We start from the raw sequence: 20,483 nt of genomic DNA, 5'->3' as shown, positions 1-20,483 counted from the left end.
CATCTAATTTTATCTCTAAAAGTGATTATCCACGTACAAATGTGAATTGTCGTTCAAAGACGCAACATTTGAAAATGGACCATTTTTTTCATTTCTGAAGCATGTCGTAAGGGGGGGTGGTTATCTCTTTCACCAAAAACAGGCGTTTTTGATTGAACAATAAAGGCCTCGAAATATTATTTTATTCACTTCCCGTGGAGGAGAAACACTTTTTAAGGCCGCAGAGTGAGTAAATTGGCCATTTTCATTCACTTTTACCCATTCCTCAAATTTCGTGTTTCAGGCCCCTGGAAGCATGAAAATCACTTTAAACATCTCAATTTATCTATAAACATGATTTTCCACGTACAAATGTGAATTGTAGTTCAAAGAGGCGACATTTGAAAACGGACCATTTTTTTAGTTTCTGAAGCATATCGTAAGGGGGGGTGGTTATCTCTTTCATCAAAAATCGGGCGTTTTTGATTGAACAATAAAGGCCTACAAATGTTATTTAATTCACTTTCTGGGGTGGAGAAAAACTTTTTAAGGCCTCAGAGTGAATAAATTGGCCATTTTCATTCACATTTACCCATTCCTCAAATCTTGTGTTTAGGGCCCCTGGAAGCTTGAAAATCACTTTAAACATCGAATTTCATCTCTAAAAGTGATTATCCACGTACAAATGTGAATTGTAGTTCAAAGACGCAACATTTGAAAATGGACCATTTTTTTTCGTTTCTGACGCATGTCGTAAGGGGGGGTGGTTATCTCTTTCACCAAAAAACGGGCATTTTTGATTGAACAATAAAGGCCTCCAAATGTTATTTTATTCACTTCCCGTGGAGGAGAAACACTTTTTAAGGCCTCAGAGTGAGTAAATTGGCCATTTTCATTCACTTTTACCCATTTCTCAAATCTTGTGTTTAGGGCCCCTGGAAGCTTGAAAATCACTTTAAACATCTCATTTTATCTCTAAAAGTGATTATCCACGTACAAATAAGAATTGTAGTTCAAAGAGGCGACATTTGAAAACGGACCATTTTTTTAGTTTCTGAAGCATGTCGTAAGGGGGGGTGGTTATCTCTTTCATCAAAAATCGGGCGTTTTTGATTGAACAATAAGGCCTACAAATGTTATTTAATTCACTTTCTGGGGTGGAGAAAAACTTTTTAAGGCCTCAGAGTGAATAAATTGGCCATTTTCATTCACGTTTACCCATTTCTCAAATCTTGTGTTTAGGGCCCCTGGAAGCTTGAAAATCACTTTAAACATCTCATTTTATCTCTAAAAGTGATTATCCACGTACAAATAAGAATTGTAGTTCAAAGAGGTGACATTTGAAAACGGACCATTTTTTTAGTTTCTGAAGCATGTCGTAAGGGGGGTTGGTTATCTCTTTCATCAAAAATCGGGCGTTTTTGATTGAACAATAAAGGCCTACAAATGTTATTTAATTCACTTTCTGGGGTGGAGAAAAACTTTTTAAGGCCTCAGAGTGAATAAATTGGCCATTTTCATTCACGTTTACCCATTTCTCAAATCTTGTGTTTAGGGCCCCTGGAAGCTCGAAAATCACTTTAAACATCTAATTTTATCTCTAAAAGTGATTATCCACGTACAAATGTGAATTGTCGTTCAAAGACGCAACATTTGAAAATGGACCATTTTTTTCGTTTCTGAAGCATGTCGTAAGGGGGGGTGGTTATCTCTTTCACCAAAAACAGGCGTTTTTGATTGAACAATAAAGGCCTCGAAATATTATTTTATTCACTTCCCGTGGAGGAGAAACACTTTTTAAGGCCGCAGAGTGAGTAAATTGGCCATTTTCATTCACTTTTACCCATTCCTCAAATTTTGTGTTTCAGGCCCCTGGAAGCATGAAAATCACTTTAAACATCTCAATTTATCTTTAAACATGATTTTCCATGTACAAATGTGAATTGTAGTTCAAAGAGGCAACATTTGAAAACGGACCATTTTTTTAGTTTCTGAAGCATGTCGTAAGGGGGGGTGGTTATCTCTTTCATCAAAAATCGGGCGTTTCGCTTGAACAATAAAGGCCTACAAATGTTATTTTATTCACTTCCCGTGGAGGAGAAACACTTTTTATGGCCTCAGAGTGAGTAAATTGGCCATTTTCATTCACTTTTACCCATTTCTCAAATCTCGTGTTTCAGGCCCCTGGAAGCATGAAAATCACTTTAAACATCTCAATTTATCTTTAAACATGATTTTCCATGTACAAATGTGAATTGTAGTTCAAAGACCCAACATTTGAAAACGGACCATTTTTTTAGTTTCTGAAGCATGTCGTAAGGGGGGGTGGTTATCTCTTTCGTCAAAAATCGGGCATTTTTGCTTGAACAATAAAGGCCTACAAATGTTATTTAATTCACTTCCCGTGGAGGAGAAACACTTTTTAAGGCCTCAGAGTTAGTAAATTGGCCATTTTCATTCACTTTTACCCAATTCTCAAATCTTGTGTTTAGGGCCCCTGGAAGCTTGAAAATCACTTTAAACATCTAATTTTATCTCTAAAAGTGATTATCCACGTACAAATGTGAATTGTCGTTCAAAGACGCATCATTTGAAAATTGACTATTTTTTTCGTTTCTGAAGCATGTCGTAAGGGGGGGTGGTTATCTCTTTCACCAAAAAACAGGCGTTTTTGATTGAACAATAAAGGCCTCCAAATGTTATTTAATTCACTTCTCGTGGAGGAGAAACACTTTTTAAGGCCTCAGAGTGAGTAAATTGGCCATTTTCATTCACTTTTACCCATTTCTCAAATCTTGTGTTTAGGGCCCCTGGAAGCTTGAAAATCACTTTAAACATCTAATTTGATCTCTAAAAGTGATTATCCACGTACAAATGTGAATTGTCGTTCAAAGACGCAACATTTGAAAATGGACCATTTTTTTCGTTTCTGAAGCATGTCGTAAGGGGGGGTGGTTATCTCTTTCACCAAAAACAGGCGTTTTTGATTGAACAATAAAGGCCTCGAAATATTATTTTATTCACTTCCCGTGGAGGAGAAACACTTTTTAAGGCCGCAGAGTGAGTAAATTGGCCATTTTCATTCACTTTTACCCATTCCTCAAATTTCGTGTTTCAGGCCCCTGTAAGCATGAAAATCACTTTAAACATCTCAATTTATCTTTAAACATGATTTTCCACGTACAAATGTGAATTGTAGTTCAAAGAGGCGACATTTGAAAATGGACCATTTTTTTAGTTTCTGAAGCATGTCGTAAGGGGGGGTGGTTATCTCTTTCATCAAAAATTGGGCGTTTTTGATTGAACAATAAAGGCCTACAAATGTTATTTAATTCACTTTCTGGGGTGGAGAAAAACTTTTTAAGGCCTCAGAGTGAATAAATTGGCCATTTTCATTCACATTTACCCATTCCTCAAATCTTGTGTTTAGGGCCCCTGGAAGCTTGAAAATCACTTTAAACATCTAATTTCATCTCTAAAAGTGATTATCCACGTACAAATGTGAATTGTAGTTCAAAGACGCAACATTTGAAAATGGACCATTTTTTTTCGTTTCTGACGCATGTCGTAAGGGGGGGTGGTTATCTCTTTCACCAAAAAACGGGCATTTTTGATTGAACAATAAAGGCCTCCAAATGTTATTTTATTCACTTCCCGTGGAGGAGAAACACTTTTTAAGGCCTCAGAGTGAGTAAATTGGCCATTTTCATTCTTTTACCCATTTCTCAAATCTTGTGTTTAGGGCCCCTGGAAGCTTGAAAACCACTTTAAACATCTCATTTTATCTCTAAAAGTGATTATCCACGTACAATGTTAATTGTAGTTCAAAGAGGCAAAATTTGAAAACGGACCATTTTTTTAGTTTCTGAAGCATGTCGTAAGAGGGGTGGTTATCTCTTTCGTCAAAAATCGGGCATTTTGCTTGAACAATAAATGCCTACAAATGTTATTTTATTCACTTCCCGTGGAGGAGAAACACTTGTTATGGCCTCAGAGTGAGTAAATTGGCCATTTTCATTCACTTTTACCCATTTCTCAAATCTTGTGTTTAGGGCCCCTGGAAGCTTGAAAATCACTTTAAACATCTAATTTTATCTCTAAAAGTGATTATACACGTACAAATGTGAATTGTCGTTCAAAGACGCAACATTTGAAAATGGACCATTTTTTTCGTTTCTGAAGCATGTCGTAAGGGGGGGTGGTTATCTCTTTCACCAAAAACAGGCGTTTTTGATTGAACAATAAAGGCCTCAAAATATTATTTTATTCACTTGCCGTGGAGGAGAAACACTTTTTAAGGCCGCAGAGTGAGTAAATTGGCCATTTTCATTCACTTTTACCCATTCCTCAAATTTCGTGTTTCAGGCCCCTGGAAGCATGAAAATCACTTTAAACATCTCAATTTATCTTTAAACATGATTATCCACGTACAAATGTGAATTGTCGTTCAAAGACGTAACATTTGAAAATGGACCATTTTTTTCGTTTCTGAAGCATGTCGTAAGGGGGGGTGGTTATCTCTTTCACCAAAAAACGGGCATTTTTGATTGAACAATAAAGGCCTCCAAATGTTATTTTATTCACTTCCCGTGGAGGAGAAACACTTTTTAAGGCCGCAGAGAGAGTAAATTGGCCATTTTCATTCACGTTTACCCATTTCTCAAATCTTGTGTTTAGGGCCCCTGGAAGCTTGAAAATCACTTTAAACATCTCAATTTATCTTTAAAAGTGATTTTCCACGTACAAATGTGAATTGTAGTTCAAAGAGGCGACATTTGAAAACGGACCATTTTTTTAGTTTCTGAAGCATGTCGTAAGGGGGGGTGGTTATCTCTTTCATCAAAAATCGGGCGTTTCGCTTGAACAATAAAGGCCTACAAATGTTATTTTATTCACTTCCCGTGGAGGAGAAACACTTTTTATGGCCTCAGAGTTAGTAAATTGGCCATTTTCATTCACTTTTACCCATTTCTCAAATCTCGTGTTTCAGGCCCCTGGAAGCATGAAAATCACTTTAAACATCTCAATTTATCTTTAAACATGATTTTCCATGTACAAATGTGAATTGTAGTTCAAAGACCCAACATTTGAAAACGGACCATTTTTTTAGATTCTGAAGCATGTCGTAAGGGGGGGTGGTTATCTCTTTCGTCAAAAATCGGGCGTTTTTGCTTGAACAATAAAGGCCTACAAATGTTATTTAATTCACTTCCCGTGGAGGAGAAACACTTTTTATGGCCTCAGAGTGAGTAAATTGGCCATTTTCATTCATTTTTACCCATTTCTCAAATCTTGTGTTTAGGGCCCCTGGAAGCTCGAAAATCACTTTAAACATCTAATTTTATCTCTAAAAGTGATTATACACGTACAAATGTGAATTGTCGTTCAAAGACGCAACATTTGAAAATGGACCATTTTTTTCGTTTCTGAAGCATGTCGTAAGGGGGGGTGGTTATCTCTTTCACCAAAAACAGGCGTTTTTGATTGAACAATAAAGGCCTCAAAATAATATTTTATTCACTTCCCGTGGAGGAGAAACACTTTTTAAGGCCGCAGAGTGAGTAAATTGGCCGTTTTCATTCACTTTTACCCATTCCTCAAATTTCGTGTTTCAGGCCCCTGGAAGCATGAAAATCACTTTAAACATCTCAATTTATCTTTAAACATGATTTTCCATGTACAAATGTGAATTGTAGTTCAAAGAGGCAACATTTGAAAACGGACCATTTTTTTAGTTTCTGAAGCATGTCGTAAGGGGGGGTGGTTATCTCTTTCGTCAAAAATCGGGCGTTTTCGCTTGAACAATAAAGGCCTACAAATGTTATTTAATTCACTTCCCGTGGAGGAGAAACACTTTTTAAGGCCTCAAAGTGAGTAAATTGGCCATTTTCATTCACTTTTACCCATTTCTCTAATCTTGTGTTTAGGGCCCCTGGAAGCTTGAAAATCACTTTAAACATCTAATTTTATCTCTAAAAGTGATTATTCACGTGCAAATGTGAATTGTCGTTCAAAGACGTAACATTTGAAAATGGACCATTTTTTTCGTTTCTGAAGCATGTCGTAAGGGGGGGTGGTTATCTCTTTCATCAAAAATCGGGCGTTTTTGATTGAACAATAAAGGCCTACAAATGTTATTTAATTCACTTTCTGGGGTGGACAAAAACTTTTTAAGGCCTCAGAGTGAATAAATTGGCCATTTTCATTCACGTTTACCCATTTCCCAAATCTTGTGTTTAGGGCCCCTGGAAGCTTGAAAATCACTTTAAACATCTCATTTTATCTCTAAAAGTGATTTTCCACGTACAATGTTAATTGGAGTTCAAAGATGCAACATTTGAAAATGAACCATTTTTTTAGTTTCAGAAGCATGTCGTAAGGGGGGTGGTTATCTCTTTCATCAAAATTCGGGCGATTTTGATTGAACAATAAAGGCCTACAAATGTTATTTAATTCACATTCTGGGGAAAGAAAAACTTTTAAAGGCCACAGAGTGAATAAATTGGCCATTTTCATTCACATTTACCCATTTCTCAAATCTTGTGTTTAGGGCCTCTGGAAGCTTGAAAATCACTTTAAACATCTAATTTTATCTCTAAAAGTGATTATCCACGTACAAATGTGAATTGTCGTTCAAAGACGCAACATTTGAAAATGGACCATTTTTTCATTTCTGAAGCATATCGTAAGGGGGGTGGTTATCTCTTTCACCAAAAAACAGGCGTTTTTGATTGAACAATAAAGGCCTTGAAATATTATTTTATTCACTTCCCGTGGAGGAGAAACACTTTTTAAGGCCTCAGAATGAGTAAATTGGCCATTTTCATTCACTTTTAGCCATTCCTCAAATCTCGTGTTTAAGGCCCCTGGAAGCATGAAAATCCCTTTAAACATCTCAATTTATCTTTAAAAGTGATTTTCCACGTACAAATGTGAATTGTAGTTCAAAGAGGCGACATTTGAAAACGGACCATTTTTTTAGTTTCTGAAGCATGTCGTAAGGGGGGGGTGGTTATCTCTTTCGTCAAAAATCGGGCGTTTTCGCTTGAACAATAAAGGCCTACAAATGTTATTTAATTCACTTCCCGTGGAGGAGAAACACTTTTTAAGGCCTCAGAGTGAGTAAATTGGCCATTTTCATTCACTTTTACCCATTTCTCAAATCTTGTGTTTAGGGCCCCTGGAAGCTTGAAAATCACTTTAAACATCTCATTTTATCTCTAAAAGTGATTATCCACGTACAAATAAGAATTGTAGTTCAAAGAGGCGACATTTGAAAACGGACCATTTTTTTAGTTTCTGAAGCATGTCGTAAGGGGGGGTGGTTATCTCATCAAAAATCGGGCGTTTTTGATTGAACAATAAAGGCCTACAAATGTTATTTAATTCACTTCCCGTGGAGGAGAAACACTTTTTAAGGCCTCAGAGTTAGTAAATTGGCCATTTTCTTTCACTTTTACCCAATTCTCAAATCTTGTGTTTAGGGCCCCTGGAAGCTTGAAAATCACTTTAAACATCTAATTTTATCTCTAAAAGTGATTATCCACGTACAAATGTGAATTGTCGTTCAAAGACGCAACATTTGAAAATGGACCATTTTTTTCGTTTCTGAAGCATGTCGTAAGGGGGGGTGGTTATCTCTTTCACCAAAAACAGGCATTTTTGATTGAACAATAAAGGCCTCGAAATATTATTTTATTCACTTCCCGTGGAGGAGAAACACTTTTTAAGGCCGCAGAGTGAGTAAATTGGCCATTTTCATTCACTTTTACCCATTCCTCAAATTTTGTGTTTCAGGCCCCTGGAAGCATGAAAATCACTTTAAACATCTCAATTTATCTTTAAACATGATTTTCCATGTACAAATGTGAATTGTAGTTCAAAGAGGCAACATTTGAAAACGGACCATTTTTTTAGTTTCTGAAGCATGTCGTAAGGGGGGGTGGTTATCTCTTTCATCAAAAATCGGGCGTTTCGCTTGAACAATAAAGGCCTACAAATGTTATTTTATTCACTTCCCGTGGAGGAGAAACACTTTTTATGGCCTCAGATTGAGTAAATTGGCCATTTTCATTCACTTTTACCCATTTCTCAAATCTCGTGTTTCAGGCCCCTGGAAGCATGAAAATCACTTTAAACATCTCAATTTATCTTTAAACATGATTTTCCATGTACAAATGTGAATTGTAGTTCAAAGACCCAACATTTGAAAACGGACCATTTTTTTAGTTTCTGAAGCATGTCGTAAGGGGGGGTGGTTATCTCTTTCGTCAAAAATCGGGCGTTTTTGCTTGAACAATAAAGGCCTACAAATGTTATTTAATTCACTTCCCGTGGAGGAGAAACACTTTTTAAGGCCTCAGAGTTAGTAAATTGGCCATTTTCATTCACTTTTACCCAATTCTCAAATCTTGTGTTTAGGGCCCCTGGAAGCTTGAAAATCACTTTAAACATCTAATTTTATCTCTAAAAGTGATTATCCACGTACATATGTGAATTGTCGTTCAAAGACGCATCATTTGAAAATGGACTATTTTTTTCGTTTCTGAAGCATGTCGTAAGGGGGGGTGGTTATCTCTTTCACCAAAAAACAGGCGTTTTTGATTGAACAATAACGGCCTCCAAATGTTATTTAATTCACTTCTCGTGGAGGAGAAACACTTTTTAAGGCCTCAGAGTGAGTAAATTGGCCATTTTCATTCACTTTTACCCATTTCTCAAATCTTGTGTTTAGGGCCCCTGGAAGCTTGAAAATCACTTTAAACATCTAATTTGATCTCTAAAAGTGATTATCCACGTACAAATGTGAATTGTCGTTCAAAGACGCAACATTTGAAAATGGACCATTTTTTCCGTTTCTGAAGCATGTCGTAAGGGGGGGTGGTTATCTCTTTCACCAAAAACAGGCGTTTTTGATTGAACAATAAAGGCCTCGAAATATTATTTTATTCACTTCCCGTGGAGGAGAAACACTTTTTAAGGCCGCAGAGTGAGTAAATTGGCCATTTTCATTCACTTTTACCCATTCCTCAAATTTCGTGTTTCAGGCCCCTGGAAGCATGAAAATCACTTTAAACATCTCAATTTATCTTTAAACATGATTTTCCACGTACAAATGTGAATTGTAGTTCAAAGAGGCGACATTTGAAAACGGACCATTTTTTTAGTTTCTGAAGCATGTCGTAAGGGGGGGTGGTTATCTCTTTCATCAAAAATTGGGCGTTTTTGATTGAACAATAAAGGCCTACAAATGTTATTTAATTCACTTTCTGGGGTGGAGAAAAACTTTTTAAGGCCTCAGAGTGAATAAATTGGCCATTTTCATTCACATTTACCCATTCCTCAAATCTTGTGTTTAGGGCCCCTGGAAGCTTGAAAATCACTTTAAAAATCTAATTTCATCTCTAAAAGTGATTATCCACGTACAAATGTGAATTGTAGTTCAAAGACGCAACATTTGAAAATGGACCATTTTTTTTCGTTTCTGACGCATGTCGTAAGGGGGGGTGGTTATCTCTTTCACCAAAAAACGGGCATTTTTGATTGAACAATAAAGGCCTCCAAATGTTATTTTATTCACTTCCCGTGGAGGAGAAACACTTTTTAGGGCCTCAGAGTGAGTAAATTGGCCATTTTCATTCACTTTTACCCATTTCTCAAATCTTGTGTTTAGGGCCCCTGCAAGCTTGAAAATCACTTTAAACAGCTCATTTTATCTCTAAAAGTGATTATCCACGTACAATGTTAATTGTAGTTTAAAGAGGCAAAATTTGAAAACGGACCATTTTTTTAGTTTCTGAAGCATGTCGTAAGAGGGGTGGTTATCTCTTTCGTCAAAAATCGGGCGTTTTGCTTGAACAATAAAGGCCTACAAATGTTATTTAATTCACTTCCCGTGGAGGAGAAACACTTTTTAAGGCCTCAGAGTTAGTAAATTGGCCATTTTCTTTCACTTTTACCCAATTCTCAAATCTTGTGTTTAGGGCCCCTGGAAGCTTGAAAATCACTTTAAACATCTAATTTTATCTCTAAAAGTGATTATCCACGTACAAATGTGAATTGTCGTTCAAAGACGCAACATTTGAAAATGGACCATTTTTTTCGTTTCTGAAGCATGTCGTAAGGGGGGGTGGTTATCTCTTTCACCAAAAACAGGCATTTTTGATTGAACAATAAAGGCCTCGAAATATTATTTTATTCACTTCCCGTGGAGGAGAAACACTTTTTAAGGCCGCAGAGTGAGTAAATTGGCCATTTTCATTCACTTTTACCCATTCCTCAAATTTTGTGTTTCAGGCCCCTGGAAGCATGAAAATCACTTTAAACATCTCAATTTATCTTTAAACATGATTTTCCATGTACAAATGTGAATTGTAGTTCAAAGAGGCAACATTTGAAAACGGACCATTTTTTTAGTTTCTGAAGCATGTCGTAAGGGGGGGTGGTTATCTCTTTCATCAAAAATCGGGCGTTTCGCTTGAACAATAAAGGCCTACAAATGTTATTTTATTCACTTCCCGTGGAGGAGAAACACTTTTTATGGCCTCAGATTGAGTAAATTGGCCATTTTCATTCACTTTTACCCATTTCTCAAATCTCGTGTTTCAGGCCCCTGGAAGCATGAAAATCACTTTAAACATCTCAATTTATCTTTAAACATGATTTTCCATGTACAAATGTGAATTGTAGTTCAAAGACCCAACATTTGAAAACGGACCATTTTTTTAGTTTCTGAAGCATGTCGTAAGGGGGGGTGGTTATCTCTTTCGTCAAAAATCGGGCGTTTTTGCTTGAACAATAAAGGCCTACAAATGTTATTTAATTCACTTCCCGTGGAGGAGAAACACTTTTTAAGGCCTCAGAGTTAGTAAATTGGCCATTTTCATTCACTTTTACCCAATTCTCAAATCTTGTGTTTAGGGCCCCTGGAAGCTTGAAAATCACTTTAAACATCTAATTTTATCTCTAAAAGTGATTATCCACGTACATATGTGAATTGTCGTTCAAAGACGCATCATTTGAAAATGGACTATTTTTTTCGTTTCTGAAGCATGTCGTAAGGGGGGGTGGTTATCTCTTTCACCAAAAAACAGGCGTTTTTGATTGAACAATAACGGCCTCCAAATGTTATTTAATTCACTTCTCGTGGAGGAGAAACACTTTTTAAGGCCTCAGAGTGAGTAAATTGGCCATTTTCATTCACTTTTACCCATTTCTCAAATCTTGTGTTTAGGGCCCCTGGAAGCTTGAAAATCACTTTAAACATCTAATTTGATCTCTAAAAGTGATTATCCACGTACAAATGTGAATTGTCGTTCAAAGACGCAACATTTGAAAATGGACCATTTTTTCCGTTTCTGAAGCATGTCGTAAGGGGGGGTGGTTATCTCTTTCACCAAAAACAGGCGTTTTTGATTGAACAATAAAGGCCTCGAAATATTATTTTATTCACTTCCCGTGGAGGAGAAACACTTTTTAAGGCCGCAGAGTGAGTAAATTGGCCATTTTCATTCACTTTTACCCATTCCTCAAATTTCGTGTTTCAGGCCCCTGGAAGCATGAAAATCACTTTAAACATCTCAATTTATCTTTAAACATGATTTTCCACGTACAAATGTGAATTGTAGTTCAAAGAGGCGACATTTGAAAACGGACCATTTTTTTAGTTTCTGAAGCATGTCGTAAGGGGGGGTGGTTATCTCTTTCATCAAAAATTGGGCGTTTTTGATTGAACAATAAAGGCCTACAAATGTTATTTAATTCACTTTCTGGGGTGGAGAAAAACTTTTTAAGGCCTCAGAGTGAATAAATTGGCCATTTTCATTCACATTTACCCATTCCTCAAATCTTGTGTTTAGGGCCCCTGGAAGCTTGAAAATCACTTTAAAAATCTAATTTCATCTCTAAAAGTGATTATCCACGTACAAATGTGAATTGTAGTTCAAAGACGCAACATTTGAAAATGGACCATTTTTTTTCGTTTCTGACGCATGTCGTAAGGGGGGGTGGTTATCTCTTTCACCAAAAAACGGGCATTTTTGATTGAACAATAAAGGCCTCCAAATGTTATTTTATTCACTTCCCGTGGAGGAGAAACACTTTTTAGGGCCTCAGAGTGAGTAAATTGGCCATTTTCATTCACTTTTACCCATTTCTCAAATCTTGTGTTTAGGGCCCCTGCAAGCTTGAAAATCACTTTAAACAGCTCATTTTATCTCTAAAAGTGATTATCCACGTACAATGTTAATTGTAGTTTAAAGAGGCAAAATTTGAAAACGGACCATTTTTTTAGTTTCTGAAGCATGTCGTAAGAGGGGTGGTTATCTCTTTCGTCAAAAATCGGGCGTTTTGCTTGAACAATAAATGCCTACAAATGTTATTTTATTCACTTCCCGTGGAGGAGAAACACTTTTTATGGCCTCAGAGTGAGTAAATTGGCCATTTTCATTCACTTTTACCCATTTCTCAAATCTTGTGTTTAGGGCCACTGGAAGCTTGAAAATCACTTTAAACATCTAATTTTATCTCTAAAAGTGATTATACACGTACAAATGTGAATTGTCGTTCAAAGACGCAACATTTGAAAATGGACCATTTTTTTCATTTCTGAAGCATGTCGTAAGGGGGGGTGGTTATCTCTTTCACCAAAAACAGGCGTTTTTGATTGAACAATAAAGGCCTCCAAATGTAATTTTATTCACTTCCCGTGGAGGAGAAACACTTTTTAAGGCCTCAGAGTGAGTAAATTGGCCATTTTCATTCACTTTTACCCATTTCTCAAATCTTGTGTTTAGGGCCCCTGGAAGCTTGAAAATCACTTTAAACATCTCATTTTATCTCTAAAAGTGATTATCCACGTACAATGTTAATTGTAGTTCAAAGAGGCAAAATTTGAAAACGGACCATTTTTTTTGTTTCTGAAGCATGTCGTAAGAGGGGTGGTTATCTCTTTCGTCAAAAATCGGGCGTTTTGCTTGAACAATAAAGGCCTACAAATGTTATTTTATTCACTTCCCGTGGAGGAGAAACACTTTTTATGGCCTCAGAGTGAGTAAATTGGCCATTTTCATTCACTTTTACCCATTTCTCAAATCTTGTGTTTAGGGCCCCTGGAAGCTTGAAAATCACTTTAAACATCTAATTTTATCTCTAAAAGTGATTATACACGTACAAATGTGAATTGTCGTTCAAAGACGCAACATTTGAAAATGGACCATTTTTTTCATTTCTGAAGCATGTCGTAAGGGGGGGTGGTTATCTCTTTCACCAAAAACAGGCGTTTTTGATTGAACAATAAAGGCCTCAAAATATTATTTTATTCACTTCCCGTGGAGGAGAAACACTTTTTAAGGCCGCAGAGTGAGTAAATTGGCCATTTTCATTCACTTTTACCCATTCCTCAAATTTCGTGTTTCAGGCCCCTGGAAGCATGAAAATCACTTTAAACATCTCAATTTATCTTTAAACATGATTTTCCATGTACAAATGTGAATTGTAGTTCAAAGAGGCAACATTTGAAAACGGACCATTTTTTTAGTTTCTGAAGCATGTCGTAAGGGGGGGTGGTTATCTCTTTCGTCAAAAATCGGGCGTTTTCGCTTGAACAATAAAGGCCTACAAATGTAATTTAATTCACTTCCCGTGGAGGAGAAACACTTTTTAAGGCCTCAGAGTGAGTAAATTGGCCATTTTCATTCACTTTTACCCATTTCTCAAATCTTGTGTTTAGGGCCCCTGGAAGCTTGAAAATCACTTTAAACATCTAATTTTATCTCTAAAAGTGATCATCCACGTACAATGTTAATTGTAGTTCAAAGACCCAACATTTGAAAATGAACCATTGTTTTAATTTCAGAAGCATGTCGTAAGGGGGGGTGGTTATCTCTTTCATCAAAAATCAGGCATTTTCGCTTGAACAATAAAGGCCTCCAAATGTTATTTTATTCACCTCCCGTGGAGGAAAAACACTTTTTAAGGCCGCAGAGTGAGTAAATTGGCCATTTTCATTCACATTTACCCATTTCTCAAATCTTGTGTTTAGGGCCCCTGGAAGCTTGAAAATCACTTTAAACATCTAATTTTATCTCTAAAAGTGATTATCCACGTACAAATGTGAATTGTCGTTCAAAGACGCAACATTTGAAAATGGACCATTTTTTTCGTTTCTGAAGCATGTCGTAAGGGGGGGTGGTTATCTCTTTCACCAAAAAACAGGCGTTTTTGATTGAACAATAAAGGCCTCGAAATATTATTTTATTCACTTCCCGTGGAGGAGAAACCCTTTTTAAGGCCGCAGAGTGAGTAAATTGGCCATTTTCATTCACTTTTACCCATTCCTCAAATCTTGTGTTTCAGGCCCCTGGAAGCATGAAAATCACTTTAAACATCTCAATTTATCTTTAAACGTGATTTTCCATGTACAAATGTGAATTGTAGTTCAAAGAGGCAACATTTGAAAACGGGCCATTTTTTTAGTTTCTGAAGAATGTCGTAAGGGGGGGTGGTTATCTCTTTCGTCAAAAATTGGGCGTTTTCGCTTGAACAATAAAGGACTACAAATGTTATTTAATTCACTTCCCGTGGAGGAGAAACACTTTTTAAGGCCACAGAGTGAATAAATGGGCCATTTTCATTCACATTTACCCATTTCTCAAATCTTGTGTTTAGGGCCCCTGGAAGCTTGAAAATCACTTTAAACATCTAATTTGATCTCTAAAAGTGATTATCCACGTATAAATGTGAATTGTAGTTCAAAGACGCAACATTTGAAAATGGACCATTTTTTTTCGTTTCTGACGCATGTCGTAAGGGGGGGTGGTTATCTCTTTCACCAAAAAACTGGCATTTTTGATTGAACAATAAAGGCCTCCAAATGTTATTTTATTTACTTCCCGTGGAGGAGAAACACTTTTTAAGGCCTCAGAGTGAGTAAATTGGCCATTTCATTCACTTTTACCCATTTCTCAAATCTTGTGTTTAGGGCCCCTGGAAGCTTGAAAATCACTTTAAACATCTCATTTTATCTCTAAAAGTGATTATCCACGTACAATGTTAATTGTAGTTCAAAGAGGCAAAATTTGAAAACGGACCATTTTTTTAGTTTCTGAAGCATGTCGTAAGGGGGGGTGGTTATCTCTTTCGTCAAAAATCGGGCGTTTTTGATTGAACAATAAAGGCCTCAAAATATTATTTTATTCACTTCCCGTGGAGGAGAAACACTTTTTAAGGCCGCAGAGTGAGTAAATTGGCCATTTTCATTCACTTTTACCCATTCCTCAAATCTCGTGTTTCAGGCCCCTGGAAGCATGAAAATCACTTTAAACATCTCAATGTATCTTTAAACATGATTTTCCATGTACAAATGTGAATTGTAGTTCAAAGAGGCAACATTTGAAAACGGACCATTTTTTTAGTTTCTGAAGCATGTCGTAAGGGGGGGTGGTTATCTCTTTCGTCAAAAATCGGGCGTTTTCACTTGAACAATAAAGGACTACAAATGTTATTTAATTCACTTCCCGTGGAGGAGAAACACTTTTTAAGGCCACAGAGTGAATAAATTGGCCATTTTCATTCACATTTACCCATTTCTCAAATCTTGTGTTTAGGGCCCCTGGAAGCTTGAAAATCACTTTAAACATCTAATTTTATCTCTAAAAGTGATTATCCACGTACAAATGTGAATTGTCGTTCAAAGACGCAACATTTGAAAATGGACCATTTTTTTCATTTCTGAAGCATGTCGTAAGGGGGGGTGGTTATCTCTTTCACCAAAAACAGGCGTTTTTGATTGAACAATAAAGGCCTCGAAATATTATTTTATTCACTTCCCGTGGAGGAGAAACACTTTTTAAGGCCGCAGAGTGAGTAAATTGGCCATTTTCATTCACTTTTACCCATTCCTCAAATTTCGTGTTTCAGGCCCCTGGAAGCATGAAAATCACTTTAAACATCTCAATTTATCTATAAACATGATTTTCCACGTACAAATGTGAATTGTAGTTCAAAGAGGCGACATTTGAAAACGGACCATTTTTTTAGTTTCTGAAGCATATCGTAAGGGGGGGTGGTTATCTCTTTCATCAAAAATCGGGCGTTTTTGATTGAACAATAAAGGCCTACAAATGTTATTTAATTCACTTTCTGGGGTGGAGAAAAACTTTTTAAGGCCTCAGAGTGAATAAATTGGCCATTTTCATTCACATTTACCCATTCCTCAAATCTTGTGTTTAGGGCCCCTGGAAGCTTGAAAATCACTTTAAACATCGAATTTCATCTCTAAAAGTGATTATCCACGTACAAATGTGAATTGTAGTTCAAAGACGCAACATTTGAAAATGGACCATTTTTTTTCGTTTCTGACGCATGTCGTAAGGGGGGGTGGTTATCTCTTTCACCAAAAAACGGGCATTTTTGATTGAACAATAAAGGCCTCCAAATGTTATTTTATTCACTTCCCGTGGAGGAGAAACACTTTTTAAGGCCTCAGAGTGAGTAAATTGGCCATTTTCATTCACTTTTACCCATTTCTCAAATCTTGTGTTTAGGGCCCCTGGAAGCTTGAAAATCACTTTAAACATCTCATTTTATCTCTAAAAGTGATTATCCACGTACAAATAAGAATTGTAGTTCAAAGAGGCGACATTTGAAAACGGACCATTTTTTTAGTTTCTGAAGCATGTCGTAAGGGGGGGTGGTTATCTCTTTCATCAAAAATCGGGCGTTTTTGATTGAACAATAAGGCCTACAAATGTTATTTAATTCACTTTCTGGGGTGGAGAAAAACTTTTTAAGGCCTCAGAGTGAATAAATTGGCCATTTTCATTCACGTTTACCCATTTCTCAAATCTTGTGTTTAGGGCCCCTGGAAGCTTGAAAATCACTTTAAACATCTCATTTTATCTCTAAAAGTGATTATCCACGTACAAATAAGAATTGTAGTTCAAAGAGGTGACATTTGAAAACGGACCATTTTTTTAGTTTCTGAAGCATGTCGTAAGGGGGGTTGGTTATCTCTTTCATCAAAAATCGGGCGTTTTTGATTGAACAATAAAGGCCTACAAATGTTATTTAATTCACTTTCTGGGGTGGAGAAAAACTTTTTAAGGCCTCAGAGTGAATAAATTGGCCATTTTCATTCACGTTTACCCATTTCTCAAATCTTGTGTTTAGGGCCCCTGGAAGCTCGAAAATCACTTTAAACATCTAATTTTATCTCTAAAAGTGATTATCCACGTACAAATGTGAATTGTCGTTCAAAGACGCAACATTTGAAAATGGACCATTTTTTTCGTTTCTGAAGCATGTCGTAAGGGGGGGTGGTTATCTCTTTCACCAAAAACAGGCGTTTTTGATTGAACAATAAAGGCCTCGAAATATTATTTTATTCACTTCCCGTGGAGGAGAAACACTTTTTAAGGCCGCAGAGTGAGTAAATTGGCCATTTTCATTCACTTTTACCCATTCCTCAAATTTTGTGTTTCAGGCCCCTGGAAGCATGAAAATCACTTTAAACATCTCAATTTATCTTTAAACATGATTTTCCATGTACAAATGTGAATTGTAGTTCAAAGAGGCAACATTTGAAAACGGACCATTTTTTTAGTTTCTGAAGCATGTCGTAAGGGGGGTGGTTATCTCTTTCATCAAAAATCGGGCGTTTCGCTTGAACAATAAAGGCCTACAAATGTTATTTTATTCACTTCCCGTGGAGGAGAAACACTTTTTATGGCCTCAGAGTGAGTAAATTGGCCATTTTCATTCACTTTTACCCATTTCTCAAATCTCGTGTTTCAGGCCCCTGGAAGCATGAAAATCACTTTAAACATCTCAATTTATCTTTAAACATGATTTTCCATGTACAAATGTGAATTGTAGTTCAAAGACCCAACATTTGAAAACGGACCATTTTTTTAGTTTCTGAAGCATGTCGTAAGGGGGGGTGGTTATCTCTTTCGTCAAAAATCGGGCATTTTTGCTTGAACAATAAAGGCCTACAAATGTTATTTAATTCACTTCCCGTGGAGGAGAAACACTTTTTAAGGCCTCAGAGTTAGTAAATTGGCCATTTTCATTCACTTTTACCCAATTCTCAAATCTTGTGTTTAGGGCCCCTGGAAGCTTGAAAATCACTTTAAACATCTAATTTTATCTCTAAAAGTGATTATCCACGTACAAATGTGAATTGTCGTTCAAAGACGCATCATTTGAAAATTGACTATTTTTTTCGTTTCTGAAGCATGTCGTAAGGGGGGGTGGTTATCTCTTTCACCAAAAAACAGGCGTTTTTGATTGAACAATAAAGGCCTCCAAATGTTATTTAATTCACTTCTCGTGGAGGAGAAACACTTTTTAAGGCCTCAGAGTGAGTAAATTGGCCATTTTCATTCACTTTTACCCATTTCTCAAATCTTGTGTTTAGGGCCCCTGGAAGCTTGAAAATCACTTTAAACATCTAATTTGATCTCTAAAAGTGATTATCCACGTACAAATGTGAATTGTCGTTCAAAGACGCAACATTTGAAAATGGACCATTTTTTTCGTTTCTGAAGCATGTCGTAAGGGGGGGTGGTTATCTCTTTCACCAAAAACAGGCGTTTTTGATTGAACAATAAAGGCCTCGAAATATTATTTTATTCACTTCCCGTGGAGGAGAAACACTTTTTAAGGCCGCAGAGTGAGTAAATTGGCCATTTTCATTCACTTTTACCCATTCCTCAAATTTCGTGTTTCAGGCCCCTGTAAGCATGAAAATCACTTTAAACATCTCAATTTATCTTTAAACATGATTTTCCACGTACAAATGTGAATTGTAGTTCAAAGAGGCGACATTTGAAAATGGACCATTTTTTTAGTTTCTGAAGCATGTCGTAAGGGGGGGTGGTTATCTCTTTCATCAAAAATTGGGCGTTTTTGATTGAACAATAAAGGCCTACAAATGTTATTTAATTCACTTTCTGGGGTGGAGAAAAACTTTTTAAGGCCTCAGAGTGAATAAATTGGCCATTTTCATTCACATTTACCCATTCCTCAAATCTTGTGTTTAGGGCCCCTGGAAGCTTGAAAATCACTTTAAACATCTAATTTCATCTCTAAAAGTGATTATCCACGTACAAATGTGAATTGTAGTTCAAAGACGCAACATTTGAAAATGGACCATTTTTTTTCGTTTCTGACGCATGTCGTAAGGGGGGGTGGTTATCTCTTTCACCAAAAAACGGGCATTTTTGATTGAACAATAAAGGCCTCCAAATGTTATTTTATTCACTTCCCGTGGAGGAGAAACACTTTTTAAGGCCTCAGAGTGAGTAAATTGGCCATTTTCATTCTTTTACCCATTTCTCAAATCTTGTGTTTAGGGCCCCTGGAAGCTTGAAAATCACTTTAAACATCTCATTTTATCTCTAAAAGTGATTATCCACGTACAATGTTAATTGTAGTTCAAAGAGGCAAAATTTGAAAACGGACCATTTTTTTAGTTTCTGAAGCATGTCGTAAGAGGGGTGGTTATCTCTTTCGTCAAAAATCGGGCATTTTGCTTGAACAATAAATGCCTACAAATGTTATTTTATTCACTTCCCGTGGAGGAGAAACACTTGTTATGGCCTCAGAGTGAGTAAATTGGCCATTTTCATTCACTTTTACCCATTTCTCAAATCTTGTGTTTAGGGCCCCTGGAAGCTTGAAAATCACTTTAAACATCTAATTTTATCTCTAAAAGTGATTATACACGTACAAATGTGAATTGTCGTTCAAAGACGCAACATTTGAAAATGGACCATTTTTTTCGTTTCTGAAGCATGTCGTAAGGGGGGGTGGTTATCTCTTTCACCAAAAACAGGCGTTTTTGATTGAACAATAAAGGCCTCAAAATATTATTTTATTCACTTGCCGTGGAGGAGAAACACTTTTTAAGGCCGCAGAGTGAGTAAATTGGCCATTTTCATTCACTTTTACCCATTCCTCAAATTTCGTGTTTCAGGCCCCTGGAAGCATGAAAATCACTTTAAACATCTCAATTTATCTTTAAACATGATTATCCACGTACAAATGTGAATTGTCGTTCAAAGACGTAACATTTGAAAATGGACCATTTTTTTCGTTTCTGAAGCATGTCGTAAGGGGGGGTGGTTATCTCTTTCACCAAAAAACGGGCATTTTTGATTGAACAATAAAGGCCTCCAAATGTTATTTTATTCACTTCCCGTGGAGGAGAAACACTTTTTAAGGCCGCAGAGAGAGTAAATTGGCCATTTTCATTCACGTTTACCCATTTCTCAAATCTTGTGTTTAGGGCCCCTGGAAGCTTGAAAATCACTTTAAACATCTCAATTTATCTTTAAAAGTGATTTTCCACGTACAAATGTGAATTGTAGTTCAAAGAGGCGACATTTGAAAACGGACCATTTTTTTAGTTTCTGAAGCATGTCGTAAGGGGGGGTGGTTATCTCTTTCATCAAAAATCGGGCGTTTCGCTTGAACAATAAAGGCCTACAAATGTTATTTTA

The sequence above is a fragment of the Triturus cristatus genome, chromosome 12, assembly GCF_964204655.1.
Source record: "Triturus cristatus chromosome 12, aTriCri1.1, whole genome shotgun sequence".
NCBI lineage: Eukaryota > Metazoa > Chordata > Amphibia > Caudata > Salamandridae > Triturus > Triturus cristatus.
This window is presented reverse-complemented; position numbering follows the sequence as displayed.